The 27,264-nt window shown below is 37.8% G+C and overlaps 1 protein-coding gene across 6 annotated transcripts in view; it reads right to left on the bottom strand.

The window, feature by feature from the left end:
• Window positions 1-27,264, bottom strand: part of CHSY3 (chondroitin sulfate synthase 3) — a 131,055-nt gene that overhangs the window by 57,341 nt on the left and 46,450 nt on the right. Inside the window, exon 3 of one of the 6 annotated variants that reach the window (XM_085528373.1) lies at window positions 1-27,264. This exon is cut by the window's left edge and continues 2,888 nt beyond it; it is cut by the window's right edge and continues 17,236 nt beyond it. The exons of the other annotated variants lie outside the window; for them this stretch is intronic. The gene's annotated coding sequence lies outside the window, so the exon portion shown is untranslated. 6 annotated transcript variants of the gene reach the window in all.

Raw genomic sequence — 27,264 nt, 5'->3', positions numbered from 1 at the left:
CTTTTACTCAATTATTGTACATTTTCAAGGGTTTTGCTAACTCTGGTGAGCACACTATGAGTTCAGGCTCAGCTGCATGCTTGCTCTGATCACTAGATCCTGTATGGAGCTTTTTTTTTTTTTTCTTTTTTTTTTTTTTTCAGAGAGAGAAAGCCTTCAAACAGATTTTGTAAAAGCAGTTTTCTTTCCATGTTCCTGATCCACTAACTCTTCTCTTGCATTGGTTAAAAGCACAGTGTTGGTCAAACTAACCATGTAAGTGTGATGACTCTGCTCCATCAATTGCTGGACATGGAGAATCACTCTGAAGCAGAGTGCAATAAATAAATAAATAAATAAATAAGTGAAATGAAATCCAATAGCACGCCTATTAGCATCAAAAGAATAAGAAAGAGGTAAAAGTCCTGATAAAAACTCAGGTAAAAATTATTCTCCTCTGCCTTCTACCTAGGTGGTAACAGGGAGTACTGTGCACATTAAGTGGGTTTCAAGCATAGTAATTGCTTACTTTTTCCTGCAAAACTATCATGGAATATTTATGTCAGGGAATTTTAAAGACAGGCAAACAGAACGGCAACACCAGAAAATAGTATGCATTTTGTGGACTGCAACAGTTAAACCTTCAAGATGAACAAAGTTTCTTCTGTCTGAATATAACCAGTTCAGGCCAGCAGCCAAAATAACCAAATGGTCTACTAACTTTTACAGTAAGTTATGTCATTTCACAGTTGTGGACCCTTTTACCAAATGACATTATGTTTTTGAACGACTGGTTGAAAATCCTGGCTGAAATCAATGACTGAATGTGCTCTTGCAGAATCTGCAGTTATTTCCTGAAATCTTATACTACATTTAACACCTTACCATTTAGTGTATACAGTATGATTAAATAATCCAAAAATGCAGTTATGAAAAACGTCCCTTTATAATTTCAAATGAAGTATTGGTGTCAAATATGAGATGCACAGGAAATAAAAGAAACACCATTTATGCCACCAGAAATCATTTAAATACAGTTAGTGCTTCCTGCTCATGTTACCTGAGGGAAGACAGAAAAGTCAATGGATTTTTAAAAATAAATACAACTCTAATTGAATTGAAGACAGAAAAGATGCCAGAAAATGTTCATCAAGTGCATAAAATGTTTTCATCATTAACTAACCTCTAGTCATACTACAATCATGCCACCAGTAGCCATACAAAATAACTCCAGGTACAAATTCTAGCATGTTAGGCACTTCCTCTACAAAAGGAATTTTAGTAAGTGTTTGTGAAACCATACTATATTAAAGGAATTGTTCCTGTATGTATATGTATGTATAACATATGAACTTATGTTACACAGTTCTCTTTCTAGAAACAAATTGCTCCTAGAATCCTAAATGTTAGTACTTGAAGGGAGTGTATGAACAGGGTGGGGAATGACTGGCTGACATGGGCTGATAGTGACAGGACAAGGGGAATGGTTTTAAACTGAGACAGAGGAGGTTTAAGTTAGATATTAGGAGGAAGTTTTTCACATTGAGGGTGGTGAAGCACTGGAACAGGTTTCCCAAGGAGGTTGTGGATGACCCATCCCTGGAGGCATTCAAGGCCAGGCTGGGCAGCCTGGTCAGATGGTTGGTGACCCTGCGTACAGGAGATAACTAGATAATCTTTATGGTTCATTTCAACCCAGTCCATTCTATGATCCTATGATTATTTCTTTTTCAGTCTTTTTAAAATTATCCATGTACCTTGCTGTGAAATATATGATGGCAATGCACACAATACCCATCACTTATGCAAAGAATAGCAACAAAAAGCCAATTATTTTAAAACTAAATGGTCTATGGAAACAAAAGTTTCAGAGCCACAGAAACAGGAATAAAATTTGTGTCATACACAGTTCCTACAAATCACTCCTTATGCTGTAGATAAAGTTGTTTTTCTGCTCTTGGGTACAAAGAAGCTGGTTTCACTGTAGAGAGTGAAAAATTTCCTGGATCACTAAAATGGCTTTTTTTGCATTTTTTTGCATGTTGCAGCATGCAACACACTTCAACCCTATGCACTTTACTTTAGTGTCATGAAATACATCTGCCAAGTATGCTTGGTGGGACAAGACCTCCTCTGTTATGCTCTTGTAATCCTACTGCTCTGCTGCTTTTTAAGGATTCTGCCAATCACATTTCTCCTCCCTCAGTTTCATTCATCTTGGCAGACAAAGTCCCCAGGAATGACCAGCAGCTGCTGTATCTGCAGATCCCAGCAACATATGACAACATACGCTAACAATACATGCCAAAGATGCAAGCACAGCATGCTCACAACAGGCTTTTCAGCCAAGAAACAGCCAGGATATTGAAGTTTAAGCTATTTAAATGAACTAAAATAACAAGAGACAAAACGAAATCTCATTCTGCCTTCCAGAAGCATTTAGTTAGGCAGATGCATTTCAGTGCAATGTAGAAATTCAGCTAATAAGGAACAGAACTCAATTAATCAAATTACCCTTGTTGCCAACCACCATTTTAAGTTATTAATGACACTTAAGAGAGTACCTTATAGGCTGCAACAATCACCTATAAGCTGAGATATCTGTGGAAAATATCCTGAACTCATCCCACTGAAAGAAGAATGTTACCAACTGGAAATAGATTTTTGTGAGGAAAGTGTGAAATGCTCTAAAATGATATACAACTTGCATGTTGAGGATAAATAAGAGTTTGGTTTTGCTCAGTTTTTAAGCACAAAATCAAACATACCTTCACATATGTAAAAAAGCTTTCCTTTCGTCTATGTAAAAATTGCACAAATTCAGATTAAGCTGGAATAAAAATCTGAAACTAAATTCCATCCAATGCACAGACTTTTTCCTGCTGACTTTCTCATCTCCAAAATATGCACACTAGCAGAGCACTCTTCAGAGACAGAATTCAAAGATACAATGTGTCAGGTAAAAACTATCAGTACTTTCTTAGGAAACTGCTGTTTATGTTAGCAGTCTTGATATCTTCTCAATTCCAAAGCAGAATCACAGAATCATGGGGCTGCAAGGGACCTCTGGAGAGCATGAAAGTCCAAGCCCCTGTTAAAGCAGGCTCCCTACAGTAGATTACACAGGAAAGCATACAGAGATTTTTAACTTCTCCAGTAAAGGAGACTCCACAACCTGTCTGGGCGGGCTGTTCCAGGACACTGTCACCCCCAAAGAGATTTTTTCCTCATGTTTAGATGGAACTTCCTATGCTCCAGCTTCTGTCTGTTGCCCCTAGTACAGTCTCTGGGCACTACCAAATTGAGCCTGATCCCAGCCCTTGTCTCCTGCTCTTTAGATACTTATAAACAATTAACTGATATTTATAAACAGTGCTGATGTCCCCTCTCAACCTTCTCTTCTCCATGCTGAACAGTTCCAGGTCTCAGCCTTTACTCATGTGAGAGATGCTCTAGGCTCTTTATCATCTTTGTGGCCCTCTGCTGGACTCTCTCTAGAAGTTCCCTGTCCTTGAACTGAGGAGCCTGGAATTGGATGCAGCATCCTCGTTTTGCTGACGAGGGGGCAGAACAGAGGGGAAGGATCACCTCCATCGACCTGCTGGCCACACTGTTGTTATTGCACCCCAGGACACCATTAGCCTTCCTGGCCACAAGGGCACATTGCTGGCTTATGGCCCGCTTGTTGTCCACCAAGACCCCCAGGCCCTTCTCTGCAGAGCTCATTCACTAACCTTTACTGATGCAGGGTACTCAGATATTGCATCAAAGAAAATGAGATACCAGCATACAGCACGAGCTCTATGCATTATCCTCCCCCTTTCTCACTAACTAAACTTCATGTCTCACATTTCCACCGAGTGGAAAGAGAAGGAGAAATCAACAAGCACCATGGAGATCCAGGTGCAATCACATACTTTCTATTATACTAGTCTGCTTTCCAACCGATCTTTCAAAAATCGAAATGACAAAAAGTAGAAAGTAATTTCTACAGAAAAAAACAACACATCAGAAGTTCTATTTGAGACAAAATCTCGACATTTAGGCCTTTCTTTTTCAGAGGATTCTATTCCTTTACTTCTTCATATCACTATAACAGTCACCACTTGATGCCTCTTAGTTCTTTCCAGCCGAAGTGCTGAGTACATGAAATACAACAGCTTTACATTTTCAGTTAGGTAACTCCACCAGAAAATATTAGAAAACTGAAGATGGAAACAAAGCAAATATGACTAATAAATGAATATATGTAAATAGTAAATAATTATCTGAAATTTTGTTCAATTTTGGGCATTGCACTTGAAATCATAACAAAGGATAACAATGAGAATTTCTAGGTCTAGAAGAAATATTCATTGAAAAGCAATTGAAAAGGCTTGTTTGCTTTTGAACAGACAGAAGGAGAACACACAATTCAATGCAAAAAGATTATCTCAGTCTCCATAGGGGATTCCACAATTATCAGTAGCTAAAACTGCAGCAAGAGAGAACAAGGGAAAAGAAGTTCTGTTAATATTGAAACAGATGGCGTAATGAGGTGACTATCACAGGAGGTTTCTAAAATGAACTTAGGCCATGACTTACCTGGAAAGACACAAGCATGAACTAAGTGATCTTATGTCTGTACAACCCTTGTTTTGCTATTAATTCCAGTCATATCACTGTCTACAGATTGAAGAATATCAGTGGTGCTGACAGCTCATCTGAAGCATGACCCACCCAAAGCCCAGCAGACCAGGTTGGCATTCAGGGCAGACACCAAGCAGCGTGCAGCCTGCAGCAGGTGAGATGTAGGGAGGGGCAGAGAGGAGAGTATCTGCTATGTATGTGTTCACAGGATGGGAGTTTGAGTACAATTGCTAGACTATGCTTTTTATGTAACATTTCTGTATTAAACTCACCATGTCATCTGGATACTGTAAACTCTAGTAGCCAGGAACTTGTTTCTGGGAGCCATTTGAGAGGTAACACATTTACTAGGAAGCAGTACCCTTACATCCACCTGAAACGCATCTAAGAAAGCTCCCAACTCAGATGTGCCTCTCACTTATTCAGTTTTTAACCATGTATGTCCATTTCCATGGATAATATGGCCATGGTAGGTGGGACCTGGATTTGTTCCTAGGTGATTTTTTTCCCAACATGTTTTCAGAAGACACATCTCCCTGGCTCTCTGATCTGATGTGGGAATGGGTTCAGACTGCATTACAAGCAAGATGCTTTCCAAAAAGCAGATGCTTTCTGTAAAAGTTAGTTTTAACAGTTTAACTAAAGGTAGAACACTAAAATCCAAGAAAAAAAGACTAGCAGTAATTCAGTTAAGCTTAGGGAAGCCTACTCAAATGAAATCCTTACTAAGGAAAAAAAAAAAAAAAAAGCCAAAGGAAACTAAACTGCACTAAAACCAAATTAAAAATCCAATAAAGGAACTTTCAAGAGTTTAACTAAAATGGTTTTAAACTATTGAAATCACGGTAACTCTGACCACCAATAGATCAATACTTCACGTCCTCCCACAATTTCAGCACATTATGAAAATAAACAAACACTGAACTTTGAAGCTATTCTGCACCACAACAAGTAAACCAGAGTGACAGCTACAGGAAAGAGACACATTCTAAAAGATGGCAAACTTTTCCTTTCTAAGGTCTAAGAGAAGCTTCACAAAATAACATCAATACATTTTGCAAACACCGCCAGTTCTGTCTAATACATTAAGGGCTGGAAATCAGTTTCCTAATATGTTGAAATCTTTGTGTTGTGACTTTGTGGGTGATGCTATCTACACCCGTACAGAACATGTTTATGGGCACAATTCTTAATAGATGCACTCTACAAATATTGTCAAGAAGCAACAATTCCTCTAAATCAGATGGCATTAAATTTTTATTTATTTATTTATTTATTTTTAAGTAGGTTGCCTACATGACAGCACATTGTGTTAACCTCATGAGGCCTCACAGAACTGTGGTGTCCATACAGAAATCCCTCTTGCCAGACTCAACAGTGATCAGCAGAAGTAGCCAAGGGTCCATTACAGTCAGTAGCACACTACAAAACCTTCATGTGTCATGTTCTTCAGACAGCAAAAGTGCAGGTAATGGAATAATCAGGGCTTTAAATAAAACCAAGCATTTCAAACTAAGAATCAGTGAGGTAAATTAGTAATTACTCAGACATTTTGTTTTAACAAAAATCCAAGTGCTTTGAACATCATAATAAAAATAAGGTTTAGCACAGAATTCTGACAGAATTATTCTTCTAATATAATGGTTTCTGTAAAAACAAAAAATCCATGGTCACACGGTTTAGTTACATCCCTCTACAAGAATTTTCTAGCTATACTAGGCTTTCAGAATTTTAAATCCTCATTGCTCCTTGAACAGACACAGCACCGTGTTTCAAAGTCACTGCCCTTCATCATTTGCTTTCAGTTAGAATGAAAGTTTTTCAAATAAAGGTATTAACTGATGACAACATTAATCTCTGTTAAAAAGGAAAAAAATAAATAAATAAATATGAGCACTGTGAAACCACAGCATGAGAAAATTAATAGCATATCTGCACATACCACTCCTGCAGAGGCAGTGTTTGTCACTACCTCCGCAATGAAATGAATGTGATTTGCTTTCAGCATAAAATGTCATGCTTACTTATAATTTAAAACAAAAATGACAACTTCACATGAAGCTTTCTGGAAGTATTTGTTGAAAGAAGTAATTCACTTTTTTTTTTTTTTTTTCCCCATTACTTTCTTCTTCTTCTATGATCACATGAAAGAAAAAAAAAATGGTCACATTTGAAAACTGAAGAACTGTTACCCAAAGGAAATTGAGGGCTACAGGCTCTTCAGAAGGGACAGACAAGGGAGGAGGAAAGGGGGAGTTGCCTTCTGTGTTAGGAACTGGATAGATTGTGAAGCGCTGTGACTGAGAAACAGCCTTTGCCAGGCTGAGAGCTTATGGATTAAAATCAAGGATTGTCCAATAAAGAAAATAAAGTGGTTGGGGTCTGCTACAGGCTGCCCAGTCAGGAGGAGCCTGCTTACGAGGCTTTCAGCTGCAAGAAGTGTTGTGCTCATTGGCTCTTGTCCTGATGGGGGATTCCAATCATGCAGATATCTGCTGAGACAGCAGCAGAACAGGTAGCAGACAATCCAGGAGATTCCTGGACCCTGCTGAGGATAACTTCCTGGACCAGTTATTAGATGGACCAACCTGAGTCGAAACCTTACTGGACCTGGCACTCAGAAATGCAGAGAAAAGCATCAGAGAGGTTAAGACTGGAGGTGTCCTGGGCTGCAGTGACCATAGTCTATTGGAGTTTGTGATCTTGAGGGATGCAGGCCTGGCAAAAAGCAGAGTCAGGACCCTGAACTTCAGGAGAGCAAAATCCTAGCTGCTGGATGGGATCCCCTGGGAAACTGTCCTTAAGAGTGTAGGAACAGAACAAAGCTGTCAGCTCTTTAAGGACATCTTTCTGAAAGCACAAGAGCACTCCATCCCCAGTAGAAGAAATCAAGCAGAGGAGGCAGGCAACAGGAATGGCTGAGAAAGGACCTGTAGCTTAAGCTGAGAGAAAAGAGATATATGTACATATATGGTGGTCAGGCTCTCCACATCTCCCAGGAAACTGAACCTCTAGGTGAGGATGAGAGGAGTGGATTCTGTCCCACAGTAAGAGTGGAACAAGTCTGAAACCTCCACATGAAACCAAGTATATATAAATGTTCATGGGGCCAGATGATATGAATTGCAGGGTTCTGAGAGAGATGTGGTTGCCAGTCCACTCTCCAGCCCTGTGGAGAAGGACTTGGAGGTCCTGATACATGAGAAGCTGGACATGAGCCAGCAGTGCATGCTTGCAGCCCAGAAGGACAACTGTATCCTGGGCTGCATTAAAAGAGGAGTGGTCAGCAGGGAGAGGGAAGTGATTGTTGCCCTCTACTCAGCTCTTGTGAGGCCCCATCTGGAATACAGCACCCAGCCCTGAGGCCCCCAATATAAGAAAAACACACAGCTCTTGAAGTGGGTCCAAACAAGGATCACTAAAATGATCAGAGGGCTGGAGCACCCCTCCTGTGAAGAAAGGTTGAGGGAACTGGTATTGTTTTGCTTGGAAAAGAGAAGGCTCCGGGGAGATCTCATTGTGGCCTTCCAGTACTTAGAGAAGCATATAAACAGGAGGCAGTACGACTGGAGGCAGTACAACAAGGCCAGGCTTGATGTGGCACTGGCCAGCCTGGCCTAGTGGTTAGTGACCCTGCACATAGCACTGAGAACTGAGAACACCATTTTAAAAAACAAACCTAGATATGTTAGGAGTCATTGTCATAAAACCGTTAAAATCTTCCAGCTAACCATTTCCATCAGTTATTATGTAAGGGCGTGATACAGCTTTTTAGTGTATGAAATCTCCTTTTTCCACTGTGAATCAAAGGAAAACACTTCTTATCCTTTCCCTTTGTGCTGGAGGTGAATTAGTGTTCTTGCACTTACTAAACTTAGTTACACTTCTCCCCCAGCTTTCTTCATCAAAGGCACAGACAATCCAAGCAATTGAAATGCAAAGGTAGATTCAGAAAGCAACACACGATACCACAGCAAATTCATAGCACAGAAAGGCAAAGATAATTGATTCCAAGTCTGTCTCAGCAAAAAGATCTGAAGCAATGGTAAATTAGAACATTGTGCATATAGTAACTATACAAAACAAAAACTGGACTTCCACTGATACAAATTTATCAGCTAATTTGATTAGGACTTTTAAAATAACATTTTAAATTTGCTATCTCCTAGATAAGTTACCACATCATTAATAGCACTCCTGCCGTAGTCAGAAAATCGTTCACCTTTGATGCACAATGGTGCCCCAGTGGTGCAGTGGTAGGAATGCCGCTTTGCAACACTGGGGCCCGGGTTTGAATCCCCCTGTGGCGCAAGTGGTAGAAGTGCCACTCTGCTACACAGAGGCTCAAATCCCGGGGGTTGGACTTGATGATCTCTAAGGTCCATTCCAACCCACACAAGACTGTGATACTGTGATACTGTGATACGCAGAAATTTCTGAGGCAACTTTACTTTCAAAACGTGAGTTCTGTTTCTTCTGAAAAGTCAAGCAGTTGTCTCAGTTAAGACAGGTAACATCACATGCATGAGTGTAGCCTACAGTATAGATAAAAATACAAAGCAAGAACCCCCCTGGTTTGAAAGCTCACAAGCCCTCTCCCCCCCTCACTTACTCCACAGTGCTGGAAAGGAAACAAAGAAAGACAGGCCACTTATTCCTGTACTTTTTCATACTTTATAAAAAGTTCCTCCTAAACTTCAGAATGCAAGGATGGGACCCATGGTTTGGCAGTTTAACAATGAAGATAATATATAGAAGTCACATAAAAGAAAATATGTTTTCCTCATAGCATTACAAAATCTGGACAGTCAGTCATAAAGGGGAACAGTTAATGAAAACACACTGCCCTTGAATTACATTCATTCAAGTGAAGACAAGAAGTACAGAATGAAATTGAACTTGTGCATTCAAACTAGAACAGTGGGAAAATCTATTTATTACATGAAATTCAGATTGTTTGGTAGTTGCCTGGCATCAACAAGAAACCTAATGGACCCGATTATCCTTGGAGACATGGTCACAGAATCACAGAATCACAGAATTATCAAGGTTGGAAAAGACCTAGAAGATCATCTAGTCCAACCATTACCAATACTTCCCAGCTAAATCATATTCCTCAACACAACAATGGTCAATAACTTGTAGCTTTAATGACATTTGGGTTGAAGCCATCTGTTTTATTTTTCTCATATAATTTACATACACTGCAAGAAGGACTTGCCCACAAACACTTGAGATGCCATAATTTAAGGTGCCTCCTCTACACCATACTTTATTTTCCCACCTTGTGTGAAAGTTGTTTATAGACCAACTTTTAATAACACATCCTTAGGCGGGAGGCTATGTACAATTCAGTAAAGTTTCAGCCTACCATAAATGTCATTAGCTTAACATTCCAACCTGGCCATTGAAAAATGAAATGCAAGAACACCATTTCTTTACTGAAAATGATAGAAAAAAAACCAAGCCAACAGGTTTTGAGTTATGAATCACATAAGTATTTGTGTTATGTTCATTCCCAAGACTAAATAAATCTCAAAAAGAATGGCTTTAGTGTATCTTGGGGAATAATATGTGCGCAATTCACCTGTTTCATTTTGTTAAAACCCACCTAGTGTGGTACATAAATGTCAGAACTGTACAAATGATTTCTGGAAAAGCAGAATTTGAACAGTTTGTGAAGAATTAATTTACATAATGTCTGAAGAATATAATTAGCATTTTGTTCTCTACACAACAGCAGAGGCCTTAGACTTCTAATTCAAAAAAAGACTGTCAAAATTTCTTTGTAATGACCAAGGCACTATAATTGAATAGCTAAAGTAAAATTCAGTCTTATGTTCTTATAAGCCTTTACCTTTGAAATGCTATTTTTTATTTTTCCTCTTTTAATGAACTACCACTACTTCTACAAAAATAGAAAAGGCTCAGAATATGTCAAAAGCTGGAGTAAGAGAAAATCAGATAAGGTGGAATAAATAATGCCTGCATAATTAAGCAGACTTATGAGGTTTTCCAGACTAAAAACAATGCAAAACAAACCAACGAACCAAACAACAAACAAAAACACCCAAAATCAAAATCAAACCAAACCTAAAAACTCAACACTCTTCCTGACTGACTTCCAACCTCATTAAAACATTAAAACTTATCTTCTAGTAAAACACCAAGTACAAGTATTTCATAGCATCATTGCCCATCATGTTCCAAAGCTGATAACCTGGAACGAGTAGCTGCCATGCTTTAAAATGCATCAGTGAAGTTCGTGCAGTTTACACAGTGAGGGAGCTTAGAGAATGATACTGTTGGAGTGCTCACAGGTACATTTTGGGGTTTACTCACTGTACATATTTTATGATTTTTCACATGCAAGAACTAGCTTTTGAGAAAAAGCAAACAATAAAACCTGAGGGAAATAACAGCGGAGGTAATTACAGCAACACAGTTTAGAATCTCTAAAAACACTCCCTACTGTAGTTCTCTGTGGAAGCATATCAGGACTCTCCTCTCCCTGGACAGATGAGGGCATGCAGCTCCAGCTTCCCAGATCTACTCCCTGCCCTGTGCAACCTCTGCAGCTCTTTGTGGAGAGTCTGACTTGCACAGTCAGCAAAGCCAGATAACTTGTAAATAACCAACCTGGAAATCAGGAGGAAGTTTGGAGTCAACATAATCCCAACAGCCAGAATGGAAACATTTCTTCTATCCACAAGGGTTTTTTTGTAACTTAAGCAGATGTAACCCCATTATTTTTCAGAACTGTTTGATCAATAGGAACTGTTTGTTCCACTTTCCTGGATCTGCAAGGGACAGTACAGAAGTAGCATGGGGAAGCCATATGGTTGGTTCTTCGGCTCTCTCCAGCAGGGGAGAAAGAAGGTGCTGAACTGCCTTAGAAAGGAAAAATCACTCCAAACGCAACATAGATGTTTGGGATAAACACACCTATGCAGTTATGATCTTCAGTGAAAGAAAAATACTACTCTTCCCAACAAATAAATAACCTCATCAGATGAAAGGTGATCTGAGGAGTTGAACAAGAAAGGATTGCCAGCTAAGGGTTTGAATGTGAGTTTATGCATGTGCCATATACAGTTGGGAAATAAGTGAATTTCAGCCTGGGGAGAAGACAGGGCACTTTTTCATTTGTTTCTCAACATTCTACTCCATTTTTAATAGGTAATAAATCTGTTTTCCTTTTCACAAATCAAGTGTGTTATGTCTAAGGCAGTAATTGGAAAGTGAGCTCTTCATCCACCTTGACCCACAAACATTTCCTCATATTTTCTTCTCCTGTCCTGCTGAGGAGAGGCAGCGAGAGCAGTTGCGTGGGTGTCTGGCAGGTCAGCCCTTCAGTGTGCCCATGTGCACACACGCACCAAGATAACTTTCTTGGTCATCTGTGACCAGCAGCCTCAGTTGCACAGTAATTCTTTTCTTTCACAACTCAATTAATATATTTTCCAGTACCTAAGGAAATCACTTTAGTAAGAATAAAGCTTACATATATACATAGATGTGCCCATATTGACCTCCTGGCAAAGACAGAGGGACAAAATTAAAATAAGGCTTTTATTCTGTTAGTCACACTATCGAAGGTAGATAGCTAATGAATACGGCAATCCATCATGAAACATATCAGCAGAATGTCATCATCACTGATAAGCACATCCTGTACTCTCTGAACATTCTCATTTCTGCAGTGTCTGCAATGACAGCCATGCATGCTATCATAAATGCAGTCCAGCCACAGCATTCACAGCATAACTCAATCACAAACAAGAAAAAATTAGTACTATGGAATCCAGGGCATACCTGTGTACTCAATAAAATGCACATCATACACTGGATTTAACTCATTTTAAAAACATCTACATCTTCTAGCAACTGGATAATCTAAAAAGTTAAAAAATAATAACAATCATTTTTAAAAATTCAATCATCTTCTTACTGTTCTTCACAGTGAGGGTCATGGAGCATTCAAACATGCTGCCCAGGGAGGCTGTACATTCTCCTTCACTGGAGATATTCAAGACTGTCATGGTCTTGTAATTTTTGCTATTGGTATTCCACATCATAACACCATGTGGAGTACAGAGAAGAACTACACATCCCAGAGGACCTCATGGTTGCAGAGGGAAACATGTCACAGAAGAGATGCTGGCTCTTTCTCTCTCACTGCCTGGAAGCGGGTGTGGGTGTGCTTACAAGCCACGGCGCTTTCAATTTCAAAGTAGGCTTCTCGGTCTTCGGAAACCTCTCTCTCTCTCTCTCTCTTATTTCACTTGATTTATTAGCCTCAATTTCAATTAGATTGTATTATATTGTGTTATCTTGCATTCCGGTATCATAATTAGTAAAATAAACTTTCCTCCATAGATCGATGCCGCTGCTCTGTTTGTTTCCTTGAGCCCTGCTCCCATCTCCCTACCCCTTTCCCCTTTCCCTTCCCATTTGTTGGGGCCAGGCAGCCCACAGGCCTACTGCCCTCCCCCCCCCCCCCCCAGTCCCAGACACAAACTGATCTCTTCTGTTTCTCAGTTCATTAGCAAAAGAAAAACTAAACTAAACTAAACAAAGCCCCCATGCATCATCAACATACTCTCCAGGAAGCACTCTAACTTACAGGATTGGAAACTACTCATTTAACTCAAATGCAGATTGAAAAAGCAGAAATAAAATAGGAAAAGGTGTTTCATTTCTACTTATTCTCAGTTCAGCCATTGCCTTTAAGAATTGCACAAGCTTAAATAAACGAACTGAATATGAACCAGATTATTTATAATTTTACAGTTACTACCCTTGAGCACTTTGGCTTTCTCATAGCTCATTTGCTACACCAAAAAGTCTGTATGTTAACTAAGACCAGAGTGACAGAACCAGCCAAACTGCCAAGGGTCCCTGTGAAAGTGTCCTCCACTGGCTCCAAGACCTGACAGGCCACACTGTCATGGGACTGTAGGCTGACTTGCACCCAGGCTATTCCAGCCCTGCGCCCGCCCAACTGCCAATCTTCAATCTTCCTTTTCAAGGAAGACAGTAATCATAGATTCAAAAAGTAATGCTACTTTTAACAGGTACTGTACAGTTTTTTATGACTGTGTAATCAGAAAGAACCTAAAGACCAGCCTAATTTCAAAAAATTCATATGGTATTTGATTTAAATCAATGGCTATAATTAACAGGGATCTTATTTTCCCTCCCTTTCACTCCTCTGTACGCAAGTTTATTTGTGGAGACCATTCCAATGCAAAAGTTTCCTAAGGCCTACCTCCACAGTCATTTATAGTAACACCTGTGGACATGGAAGCCAAGTATTAATTAATAATGGTCAGCAGAACAGACTTTACTTATTTGATGCAATACAGATACATTCAAAACTTCCAAAAAACCAATTTTTTCTGAAATTTTTCCAAGGTGTTTCCCCCTACTTGTGGAAAAATGGCAAGCTTCAAAGCTAGAAAGTCATCATGAAAATCACTGTAGGCCTCCTCACACACCATCAGCGGTAGAATCTAGGGCAGGGGGTGGATGAACCATGGAAGCTCACGGCAACAATCAAATAGGTTAATCATGTCCAATTGAGAACATGAAGGCTACTCCATAGACAAAAAATAAGTGACTTTTAAATTATAGCCACAGAATTTCATGAACTGCATGAAAAGTGAGTCTGGGGGAAAAAAGAAAAAAAAAAAAGAAAAAAAGAAAAGAAAAGAAAAAAAGGAAGAAAGAAAACAAAACCTGAAATTATTCAGTTTAGCTCAACAAGGTATTATAAGCTTCATATACAGGCTATGTAAAACTGATTCTTGATTGAGTTCCACTAGACTCTAATAGTGCTTTCTTCAGATTTAAATACATTCTACCATTTTTTGCCCTTTTTTTACACTGAAGTTTCTGGCATTTTCTACCCCTTTCCTCTGAATATCCTGTCCCTCATTCAGGAAAGAGTAGATATGAAACTTGATAATTTCATCAGTGGTTCTGCATCAGGGTGGAGGCTGGTCACAAGTAGTATCCCTCAGGGGTTGGTCTTGGGACAGGTGCCCTTCAACATCTTCATCAGTGACAAAGACGATGGCACTGAGTGCAGCCTCAGCAAGGTTTGCAGATGACACCAAGCTGAGTGATGCAGTTGATACACTGGAAGGAAGGAAGGAAGCCATCCAGAGGGATCTGGACAGGCTGGAGAAGTGGGCACATGAAAACCTAATGAGGTTCCACCAGGCCAAGTGAAAGGTGTTGCAGTTGGGCTGGGGCAATCCCGGACATTTATACAGGCTGGAGGAAGAACTCATCGAGAGCAGCCCTGTGGAGAAGGACTTGGAGGTCCTGATAGATGAGAAGCTGTGTGCTTGCAGCGTGGAAGGACAACTGTATCCAAGGATGCATTAAAAGAGAAGTGGCCAGCAGGGAGAGGGAGGTGATTGTCCCCTTCTACTCAAGCTCTTGTGAGGTCCCTTCTGGAGTACTGCATCCAGGTCTGGGACCTCCAGTACAGAAAGGACATGGAGCTCTTGGTGCAGGTCCAGAGGAGAGCCACTAAGATAATCAGAGGGCTGGAGCACCTCTCCTGTGAAGAAAGGTTGAGGTAACTGGGCTTGTTGGAGAAGATTCTGGTGATACCTCATTGTGGCCTTCCAAAACATAAAGAGAGTATATAAGCAGGAGGGGGAACAGCCATTTACCAGGGTGGATAGTGATAGGACAAGGGGGAATGGTTTTAAACTATGATAGAAGAGGTTCAGGTTGGATTTTAGGAGGAAGTTTTTCACACAGGGTGGTGACGCACTGGAACAGGTTACCCAAGGAGGCTGTGGATGCCCCATCCCTGGAGGCATTCAACCAGGTGGTCATTCTGGTCCTTTTCAGCCCAGGCCATTCTATAATTCTGTGACTCCATTCCATGATTTCAAAGATTACCTTGGAATGCAATGATGCTGTGGCAACTATTTCCCTATCAGATGCCAGGGAAAGGAGGACAGACTTTTTTTTTCTCATCTCAGGGATGATCACACTAAGGAGACAAAGCACCTCCAGGTCATACACAGCAGGGTTGCTGACATGAGCCTTGTTTTAGGAAAGGGGATTCTGTTGACATACAGGTAAAATTTCACTGATTACATGAATGAGGTGGATTCATGCTCGTTTTTGCATCACTTCTTGAAGCCAGAAGCAGAGAAATCACATAGACAGGTCAGTAAGCCTCCCTGGGCAGAGAGATGGGTACAAACCACTCCCTAACACTGTTGAGGGACCCACAGTACATTAGAGAACAGCAGGGATCCACAGAAGTTCACCAGGAGGCAAGAAAAGCAGCGAAAATTAAGCGTTTGTTGTTGCTGTTTGTTTGAACCAAACTCTATTCTTTTCAGAAGTTAATAAAGTGGTGATTTAATACATTCATAGCACTGTGTGCTGACACTTACGTTGAAGATGTGGGACAACGCAGCCCAGCCTGTGGTCTGTGCAAACTGCTTTTCCACACAATATTCATAGTTGACTTAAAAGAAGTTCTACAAGTGATTATTGATTTTAATGTAAGTATCTATCTTTTGTGTAAACCTTTACAGAACAGCTCAGTAACTGCTATGGAAAAGACTACATTTGTGTGAAAACATTTGAGATACTGGGAATTGCTCCACTACCTACTCCCCTAATTTTGTTCATATAATTCAGTTAACTGTTGTGCAGTATAAAATGGCTACAACTGAAGAATGTTGAAATTGTTTATCTTCTACAAATACAAGTCAAAATTGGACCATATGAACAAAATACACCAGTAAAACCTGACTAAATTTTATTAGCAGTCAGCATTCTCCAAGGTTACATTCACTCCAAATTCTTGCACTCATTATTTACACTGTGTATGTCTGGATTCCTACATTATGCCTACATATCTATGGATTTATTTAAAAGGCAAATTCTCTCCTCTTATGCCCTCTCCCTTTCAAGCCTAATAAATTCAGCACCTCAATGATCTACAAGCTGAATGAACATAAGGGGTAGCTTCAGAGAGTATTTTTATTTTAAATGAAAATTTATGTTTTTCCACTTCTCATCCTAAATATGTCTGGCACGGTAACAACCAGCTTCACTATAGAAGCTGGCAAAATAGCATATATGTATGTACGTACATACACATATCCACAATGTATATAAATACATTCCTTACAATTTCTTACCACTTTTAGAAAACGGTAAAATTAACTACATTGTTTCTGAAAAAATAATAATTTCTAGGAATTATCATTTAAAGAAGTTAAAGCATGACAGAAGAGAAATTAGCTGTTACATACTGCTATTACATATGCCTCAGATCAATATAATGCACTCAGATAAACAACCAAGTGAATAAACCAGGGACAAAAATATTCTATGATTCCATTCTGTAGAAATGAAGTTAGTAGTCTGCCATGTGAACACCAGTAATATAACATGGCATGACAAAATCCTTCAGGTCTGAATGCTAGCTTTTCTAATTGTATTATTGTGACTACATTTCACGTGGACTCTACACTTGCCACAGACCTTGCCAGACTTGTAGACTCTACACTTCCCATTTAATGTGGCCTCTCCCCTTGCCATATAGATTTGCTTTCCTGGATATTAAAAGACTTGTGGTTTCTTTCACAGCTGACATGAATGATTTTTCCCATATCAAAATCCTTATGGCTTTACCAGTCCTCAATAAACAGCACAGTTGAAAGCTGTATTTCCTAGCCTGGAAGTCAATAATTAAGACAAAAGATTCTTGTTCATCTTGCACCCTGTCAGAATAAGGTTTATAAAATGTCATTCACTGCTTGGATTTTCTCAGCTCATCTGGAGCACTGCAGTATTTAAAGAGTATACAGGCTAACAGATGCAGTCCTGCTCCCTTTTTCTTACCACCCACACTCAATGGCACTGCTGCAGCTAGCAGTTCTGCAAACAGTTCCTATATACTCTGACGCCAGACCCGTGATTGTGTAATTTTGTTAACACCTAGACATCTCCTTCAGGACTTAAACTTTACTGAATGGGGCACTGTACTCATGACTATTTTCCACTTCTACCTCCAAGTCTCTTCACAAAAATACTATTATATTACAAAATACCCCATTATCTACAGATAGTCAGCTGGCTTCCTCAAGATCAAGAAGGCTAAAAAATCCTGCATACCACACATGTAGATTGAAAAAAAAAGCCAAAAAACCCCACTCTTTATTCTTGCACTTTTTAATTACTGTAAGCAGGTCATCAGATGAAAGTTAAGCACATCCAAGTAATCTTCACAAGCTTCCTTAAAATTAGAGTATTGAAGAATAAGTTCATCTATAAGCAAAACAGACAAATGAACAAACATATCAGTCCCTCTTTATCTCATATATACTAAATCTTCAAATTGTCCATATATCCTGCATCATTATAATTAATGCTTCTGTAAGCGTAAGGATCTTGAATTGCATTTTTTATTTTGTATATTTGCAACATTTATACATATATACATCAAACTTAACTGTTTATAGAATTTATTTCTAAATTTAAACTGATCTGAGACTCTCCCATTTAAATCTCTACACAGGACAAAACACAATTGTATTTTCTTCTTGTCTTATATATTAAGGCTGAAACACCAGTTTCAGCTGGCTATGTTAGGAAACACATTTTCAGGGCAGCTGATGAACTTCTCTGTAACAGAAGTCCTACAATTCATTAATCTTAAATCTTTTTCTTCTTTTTTTTTCCCCTTTTAATCTTATTTTATGAAATTCATGAAAACTATTTATTTTATCATCCTTTTCGTGACATATTCCCACACACACACTTTAAAGCCGTTATAGTTCTCTGAAGTAAGAACTACAGCTGTGACAGCCCTCATGACAGAAAGAAGCAGACAGAGCCCACTGCACTACCTGACTCAGTGCACACTAGCTAATAATTTCAAGCAGAAACTGAAAAACATACTTACTGAAAAAGACAAAAGTTCAAGATTAAAATCCAAATTTCTTTCTGTCAAGTCTTTTATTTGCTTTTTTTCCAGCTTAATGATGCATTCCAAGACTTTCCCCAGAATAATCCTTAGCAACATCCTCCAGACTGTTTGACACTGTCAAAGAGTGGCTTCAGCCTCTTCTGCTGACTGCTAAAGCTTCTTTCACAATAACAAACTCTCTCTTCAAGTCCCAGTTGCACTGAGATTGCAAAGTTGTTCAAGTCAATCAAAGTGAAATTAAAAAAACAAAACAAAAAAAACAACAAAAAAAAAACCACCTCAGCATTTTTTCTCAAAAAATAAGCTATACAACAAGAAAAATAAACATATTAGTTACAATCAATGTACTCATGAACAGATTATCTGATGCTAATAAAGATAATTACAAAAAAGATTTCCTACTCCCCTGAGTAAGACAGCTGCTAGGAAGATCCAAATTAGTACTCAGTTGCCCTGTAGAATATTTTCTCTGCTAGTGCTATTTTGTCCCGTTCTTACAATGATAAATGATAATAAGAAATTAATTCTCCCAAGTCAAATACTATTTTGGAGAGTGGTTTTTTTTTTTATTTTTTTTCCTCTTTTAAACTCTTTTTTTTTTCTCTAGTATCTCAATGTTTTGATTCCTTTTCTTTATCACTTTCTTATAAGCTTTTTTTCTAATTTTTCAAGTCAGTTCTATACAACTATCATCTTTTTTATTAAGGAAATTCAGTTCAGTCTCCACATCCAATTAATGTGTTGGAAATAAAAAAAGTTACAGTAAGAGATAACTGAAAATAATGTAGCCCATCCTTAAAAATAAAACATGTTTGGAAGTTAAAATTTCTGATACTGACATTAAGGAAATAGACAACATTTTTGCTTTCTTTTGGGAATAGGGAAACTCCTACATCAGTAGAAACAAATGATATTTTAAAAAGCAGTTTACTACTGAGCCAGTGCACAATACAGATACTTTTCCAAATCTGACCCAGAATGTCTACATGTCCCCTTTTCATCTACATTATCACACAAAGTATTTAACACAAAGGAATTCTTTTATTTGCTCAGTCGAAGAAATGACTTAACTTCTGAATATTATTTTGCTGAAGTATTTGTAAGCAACACAGAAAACACTGTGTATGGAGAAGAAGAATCATCTGATAGATATAAATGAAGTTGTGTAGTTCAAAAAGGATGGGTTCATAAACTATTTTATAATATATATGACACACTTTCTGACTAATTCCTTTCATTCAGGCTTCTTACAGCAAGAACCAATTTTTGCTGAGGGAGGAGTGTCAGTATTTAGGCTTCTCCTTCTTCTCTGAGATTCCTTTAAGATTTTGGGAGCCTCTTTCAATGTACTGATGTATCCTGAAAGATGGTGAAAGGAGACCAGGGCTTGGCACTGCCAGGACAACTGAACTCCTGACAGTTTACCTACCCATCTGCTCACGGTGTGGTGGCTTGCCTTTGGCACAGCAAGAGGGTGTGGTGTGTACACCACTTTTAAACAAGTTAAACAGTTTCAGAGATAAAGTGTTTCTTAAAGTCTCACTAGTTAGAAATTCCATACACAAGCACATTAAAATAATAAAAAAATAAAAAGAATAATAAAGAAATAAAAAAATTCAGATGCTGAATTTAGCTACAGAATGATTATGTATTCTTCTCCTTAGGGAAACTTCCTACATGGTCTATACAGATGAAAAATGCTTCTTCAAGTTTTTTTGTTATATACAGCTTGATGCCATCAGCATCACAAAACTCACTGTTCTTTCAAATAAGATTTTGATAAGTAGGCTGGTATCTGGCTCTGAAATCTTGGACAAGGTCAGAAACAGGAGGAACAACTTAGGTTCTAGTTTCAGAAGTGAGTCAGATAAGAGGAGCCTCTTATTTTCCATTAAAACTTGAACTGCTGAGTTATATACTCTGTCAAATCCAAGTCAGAAATAAAAAGTTTTAAGCATACCAATTGTTAACAGAGCTATCGTGACATACACAACAGCTCATCTGCTAGACTAGTATCAAATCAAGTAAAAATCTAAAAAAAAGTTAAATTTAATTTTTTTTTGTTTTGTTTTCATTTTTTATTTATAAAAGCATCGGTGTAGCCACAGCTCAATTCTGACATAACCACAGCTTATTTTTTAATGAGATTTTTTTTTTTTCCTAGCAATTGAAGGATTATGAATACCAAGTGAGATAATATGCAGTGTTTCCAATGACATACTCCAGAATCAGTTTGGCGTTATTGTCTGATCCTGATTAAGCTCATTTCTTACTGCAATACTGCTCTAAGATTTCAATAGCAGAGGCACTATCTTCAAACATCTTAAAGATTTTTTCAAGTTGTGGCAACTACGAATATTACCTCTGTCACCAAACTGAAATGGTAAATTCTTTAAAGGAGTGTATTAACACATAGGGACTATTCAAATTTATGCTCAGTATTCTGTGGAAAGAAGAGCTCAAGTATAGTGCAAAATATGGAGTCTACTTCTTTCTGGAACTTATTTTAAGATACTATTTGAGATGTAACATACTCATCACAGCCTGAATGTAGGTCAGAAATGCCTTTTCTCCCAAATAAAAAAACAAAAAACAAAAAACAAAAAACAAAAAACAACTCAGAAACATTTGGAAGACATCATTAAGAAAATATAACAATGCAGCTCATGCAACTATGTCAGTATAAAGAGACTGCTAAATTCATATGAACCCACCTGGAGAGAGCAAGAACTCAGGAGGTCAATGAAAATTTTCAGGGGGAAAAAAATCTTCCCAAGAAATAAGCTGTAATGTCTTTAAGAACCCCTGAGATACACTTCTTGATACATTACTTGAAGACAATCACTGTAAAGTCTCTTAAGGAATACTGATTAAGATGCTAGCCAGCAGCTACTGTTCCTTTTCAATGCAAACAGTGCCCACATACACAGTGCTCAGAAGTGGGGTATGACATAGTTAGAGATGCATCTAGCCATAAAGAGGAGGGAATCTCTGGATTAAGGGAAAATAAAATGGTATATTTCCAAGAAAAAAAGCCAAAACATTTCTTTCTTCTCTTCAGTTTTCTCAGCTTCATATTAGTAACCATGTTTTCTGACAGACTGAATTCCAAGTCTATTTAATTGCTATAAACTGACAGCTTCTTAGAATGCCCATCTACCATCTTCATTACCTTGCTATAACATTAGACACCATTGTTTTTCCCTTCTGATTCCGAGCTAAGAAATTCATACATTGTCACTTAAGAAAATGAAAATGCACTAATTCTAACTTATTATGCATTCAACAGTTTAAACAAGAAGGATTAGGCAACAACAACTGTAAGCACAACTAAGCTAAGGAGCATTCAATAGGACTTTTGTTTAATGAGAAATACCATCAAAAGTTTTTAAAATGTGCATTTTCTAGATGTGCATATAAATGTGCATAAGAGCAATATAAATGTGCCTAAGAGCTTCTTACAAAAAAACTTCCTACTTACTGACGTACATGATAGAAAATTTGATTTTTCCACATGGCAGTTCATTTTTCTTGTTAATGTTACATTAACGTTGATGGAGAGCACTGTTCATTTTACAACTAACATACTGCCTTAAGATGCAAAGGAAAATGAAATGGTTAGGCAACAAAAAATCTGAATCGGGACTTAAATATCAAGTAGAACACCGCAGGGAGATGAAGCTTACAATATCTAATGAATGCATTATTTTTTTTTTTTTTTTTTTTTTTTTTGCTTTGAAATATTACATCTGAATTTTCACTTCTATATAAGCTAGCTTTTAGATCTATGGGATTTGAATATTATAGTAAGATGACAGCCAAAGTGAAGAGTAATAAAAAATTAATAAGTGCTTTTTCTCTCTAGCCATAAATTCAGGGCAATAGCACTTTCTAAACAATAATTCCACTGAAAAGTAAGAAAAAAATATGCTTCTGAGCATCCTTAACTATATCACCTGGAGAAAAATATCATACAATAACAGATTAAAACAGTATTCTATTTCAGCTTTTAATTAGGAACACTTTTTCAATCCTTCTGAGGCAATTTTACCAAGGATTTTGATGTTTTTTTTAAATAAAAGGGAAAAGGAAAAACAAAGAGAAAGACTAAGTTAAACAGATATCCCAAAGATATAAATTCAGGAAGGCAGAATTTAGGCTGAAAATGCCTCAATAGAAAATTATTGAGTTCACCCCTTTACTCAGTTGTAAAATTTAATCCAGAAGACAGAAGAATGAATTGTTCTCCTCCTTCAGTCAGCTTATATAATGCTGGTGCAAGAATAATCTTTTTACCACATGACAGTTAGAGTAATTTTTTCTTGTAGGTGCCATAAAAATCTCAATTTCTGTATGTTAATGCAGACCCATGTAAGATGTAAAAATCTGAGTAATTACATTAATATTTTTAAGTGTAATAATAAAGGCCAAACTAAATCATAGGCAGTTTTCCATTAAATTCAAAGGGAGTTGACAAGTATTTAAGAAATGACTTAGTTGTCAGGCTGCCTTTCAGAATAAACAGATAATGAATTAAATCCTATTCCATTTAGTCATGTATCTGAACTGTCATACAAGACTACTTGGGGACTACTTGGGAAGAAAAACCACAAAAACAAAAGAAAAGATAGCTACAAACTGATCTGTCATGTCTTGGAAGTCTGGAGAAAAAGAAATAACAGTTTTATCTCTGCCAAAACTATAGAAAGATCGAGCAAAGAGAACAGAGAGAGTAAATGGCAAAATATTTGTACTTCAGGTATTAAATATACAGAATCTCTGAATTCTCCAGAGTAAGAGTATAGATTAATACGAAGAAATGAAGTTATTTGACTAAAGCAGTACACTAGACAAAAACAAATACAGAGCAGAATGCAGATCTCAAATTCATAAGATTGAGCCAAGGTGGATCTCAAACTTTGACAAGCAAAACAAGAAGATTCAATCCAACTTTAGTAAAAACTAGTAAGTATTTAAAAAATAACTTGCTAATGTTTTCTTTTTTGAATCGATGCAATGATGTATAATGCCAGAAAAATCTTCAGAAAAACAGTTGTTTTAAGAGTAATGACAGAGTCTGTAGCAGGAAGAAGTTTACCACAGGACAGATCAAGACACACACAAAAAAAATGTGGATGGATGTGTTTTCAACCAAGCTCCCAATCAAGAACTGTCAACTATGGTAGATACTTTCATTCTCATTAGAACTGAATGAAATTTCCACCTAAAACTTTTTCAGGAATTGTAAGTATTAAAATTCAGGGCAAATTAATTTCTGAGCTCATAGGGATTCTGACAAGATGTATTAGAAGAAAATAACCCAGTTCAGTGCTTCCAGCAAACTTCTTTAGTGATTTTTTTTCCCCTGAAATTCCACAAAATTTCCTAATTTCAAACCATTAACATTAAAGAATATTTGGTTTGTAATCAAACAGATATTTCAGTTGTTCTAACTCTTTTTCTGTCTTCCCTTTCCAGTTTCTGCTCTGATATGTAGAAGTACCATGAAAACAATATGAAACAAAAAAGAAAGAAGTAAAACTGCTTTCAGCTTCCAATTTTGTCCAAGGTATAAACTTACCTTAAAATTAGATTTTAGAATATTAGAATATTACCTAATATTAGATTTTTATCACAACCTAATAATTATTGCATTTTGCCCCTGCTCTGAACAGAACAGAATCTACAAGCACCCCAAATTCTAGAGTAGGTATAAATACAAATTCTAAGTGAAATATTTTTTCTAGAGACTCTTCAGAAGAAACAGTTCCTCAAGTTACCTTAATACAAACTCAGATTCAGAACCATACAAGATAACTAACCTAGCAGCTATTCAGCAGCAGCTGAACCTAGCTCAGAGCCACACTCTTCCTTCTCCTTGATGTAAATTACACACTGTTGAAGGAACATTCAGAGCAGGCATCTCCCTCACAGATGTTTGCCTACCTAGACAATGAGCCGCTTGTTTCAGTACTGCCTCTCAGGTCTGCCATCTCACACCTCACAGTTGCCAACTAAGTTATAAAATAGCCACACAAAATAACCAAACAACCAAACACAGAGGGAAGAAACAATAAATAAGCCTAGCTCCATCTTAACATCCAGCAATAAAAATGGAACTAAGAAGCACTGACCGACACCCCCCCCTCCCCCCGTCCCTTTTCTCTTTACAGTCATCCAGCCACTCTGCCCCAAGCCCATAGTGCTGCATGGGGTTATTGTGGCCGAAGTACAGGACCTGGCACTTGGCCTTGTTGAATCTCATCCATTCAGTTCAGCCCAGTGAACCAGCTTATCTAGATCCCTCTGAAGGGCCTCCCTACCCTCAGGCAGATCGACAATACCTCCCAACTTAATGTCATCTGCAAACTTACTGAGGGTACACTTAATCCTCTCATCTAGGTCAGCAGTGAAGATATTAAACAAGATGGGACGCTTTACTGACCCCTGGGGGACACGACTTGTAACAGGTCACTTGCTGGACTTAACTCCATTAAACACTCTCTGCAATTTAAGTTGCACTAGATACAATGTGACAAATTGCTTTTAAAACAGTAACACTGTAAGCAGGTTTTATGATAAGGAAAATACCTTAGTTATTTTATCTTCATTGAATCATAAACGATACTATTGTAGTGTATCTTAAAAAAAAAGTTTAAACATTATCAAAATAAGTTAAATACAGGTTTAAAAGTAAAACTGTGAAACATATCTGACATTATTACTATTAATGTGCCTAAACTCGTACACTTGCCTCACAGTTTAACACAGAAGTCTCTAGGAAACATTCAATGAACTGTCATTGTAAATAACATATTGATTTTAAAACTTGTATTTCTTCTGACTCACTGCATACTTTAATTCCTTCCTAAATTTAATCCCATCATTCGTCAGTCTTATTTTATTACAAAATTTGCTCTTCATTACTAAAACAAACTAGCCATTTTATACCATCAAACACAATGGCTCCTTCTTTGTCTTCCCTTCCACAACTCACTTCATCACTGTCTGTATTCACTGTTTACCTTGACCCAATTCTGATGTCCTTCCAAGCAAAACATAATCTACCTGAACTCTACTAACCCACGACAAAATACTAATATTTGTGGGAACACTATTTTGCTGAGAAGGCCAATGGCATCCTGCCTTGTATCAGGAATGGTGTGGTGAGCAGGACTAGGGAAATCTTCCTGCCCCTGTCATCAGCACTGGTGAGGCCTCACCTCGAGTACAGAAAGGTCACTGAGGTGCTGGTGCAGGACCAGAGAATGGCAACAAGGCTTGCAAATTGATTGTTAATTAATAAAATATAAGAAGACTAATATTGCCACAGAAGGAAAGACCATGACTATTTCTACTCTCAGAAAATAAATCAAGATGTTACAGGCTGAACTAAATTTCCTGGAGGACACAGAATTATTAAATTTAATTCTGTAAATACCTTCCCATAAGAAGCAAAATCATATAATTTCCACTTCCCCTGTACTAGCATACATCCTCACAGCTGCAAATCTTTTTTCCTCCCCCTCCACTCCTAGGCTCATCTCATGCAGCATTCTGCTTTTTTTACTTTCTGTTTACAAGGCTGTTAACCAATACCTGACAGTACAGGGTAGCTTCTTGCAGTAGGAGAACACCTGTGACTGTGAGGTAATAAAGTCAGATGAGTTCCTGCAAAATTACAGTAGAAACACAGTATAGTAGAAAGTTTACAGTAGCATTTGTAGTGAAGTATCAGAGAACCTAGCTCAGCAACACAGATACATGAAAATGTACACTAGTCTCATTCAGAATGTATCCATGAACAGATTGAGTGGCGTGGCCGAAAACAGATAAAAATAGGGGTGCTCACAAGTACACAGAGTATTTAGATTACGTTAAGAACATTAAAATTAAGTATACCAGAGTATTATGGTAAATCTTTTCCCCCCAGAAACATTAAAGTCAGCCCAGAAAATATATTCCTTCTTTCTCGTGTCTCAGGATTTTGACTCAGAAAAGGGTAAAGGAATACTAACAAGTGTTTTCTCATTTTGAGTGCAGCACTTTTGGAAAAAATGTTGTCGATTTAGACAAAAGGTAGAGAGACATTACAGAAAAATTCATTTTATGTTTAATAAAGCTTGTAGAAATAGAAATTTGTAGTTATTCATGTCTAATGGTATACTATTTGCACAGCAATGAACAAGGCTCTGAGAAGTACTTGGTATGGAATCTAAGGAGAAAATACTGTTGGGCTGTGCTGACAGGACTTAAAAACATTAAATTCCAGACAGACAGAAGTAAAAATTCACTTTATGCTCACCAGCAGAAGATTTAGAGGATTCCTCATCGGGGTCTTGTCCACAGGGACATCCAGGATTATTTCTAAAGTAGATTTGAATACCACAAGTTTTGTGCTTTCAGTACAGATGGGCCAGTACCATCACAGACGCAAGCCTTTGTAAACAGTAGTTTACTATATGGGAGGCACCAAACAAGCGTTTGGTGCCTTATGATGAGGAGAACTCTTCAAACTATGCACCAGATAAATATTAAGCAAGAAGCAAACTTGACTGATTTTGCAACAGATCCATTTATCATAACTGAAGTGATGAAGGCTATATTACTATGTACAGACTCCATGCCTTCTGCACTTCTGCCTCCTAAGTAACTTCCTATAGTTTGTTATCCTAATG

This window comes from Coturnix japonica, chromosome Z, assembly GCF_054131305.1.
Source record: "Coturnix japonica strain WE chromosome Z, WE-NBRP24, whole genome shotgun sequence".
Taxonomy (NCBI): Eukaryota; Metazoa; Chordata; class Aves; order Galliformes; family Phasianidae; genus Coturnix; species Coturnix japonica.
Note: the sequence above shows the minus strand (reverse complement) of the source record. Positions and strands in the feature narration are given on the sequence as shown.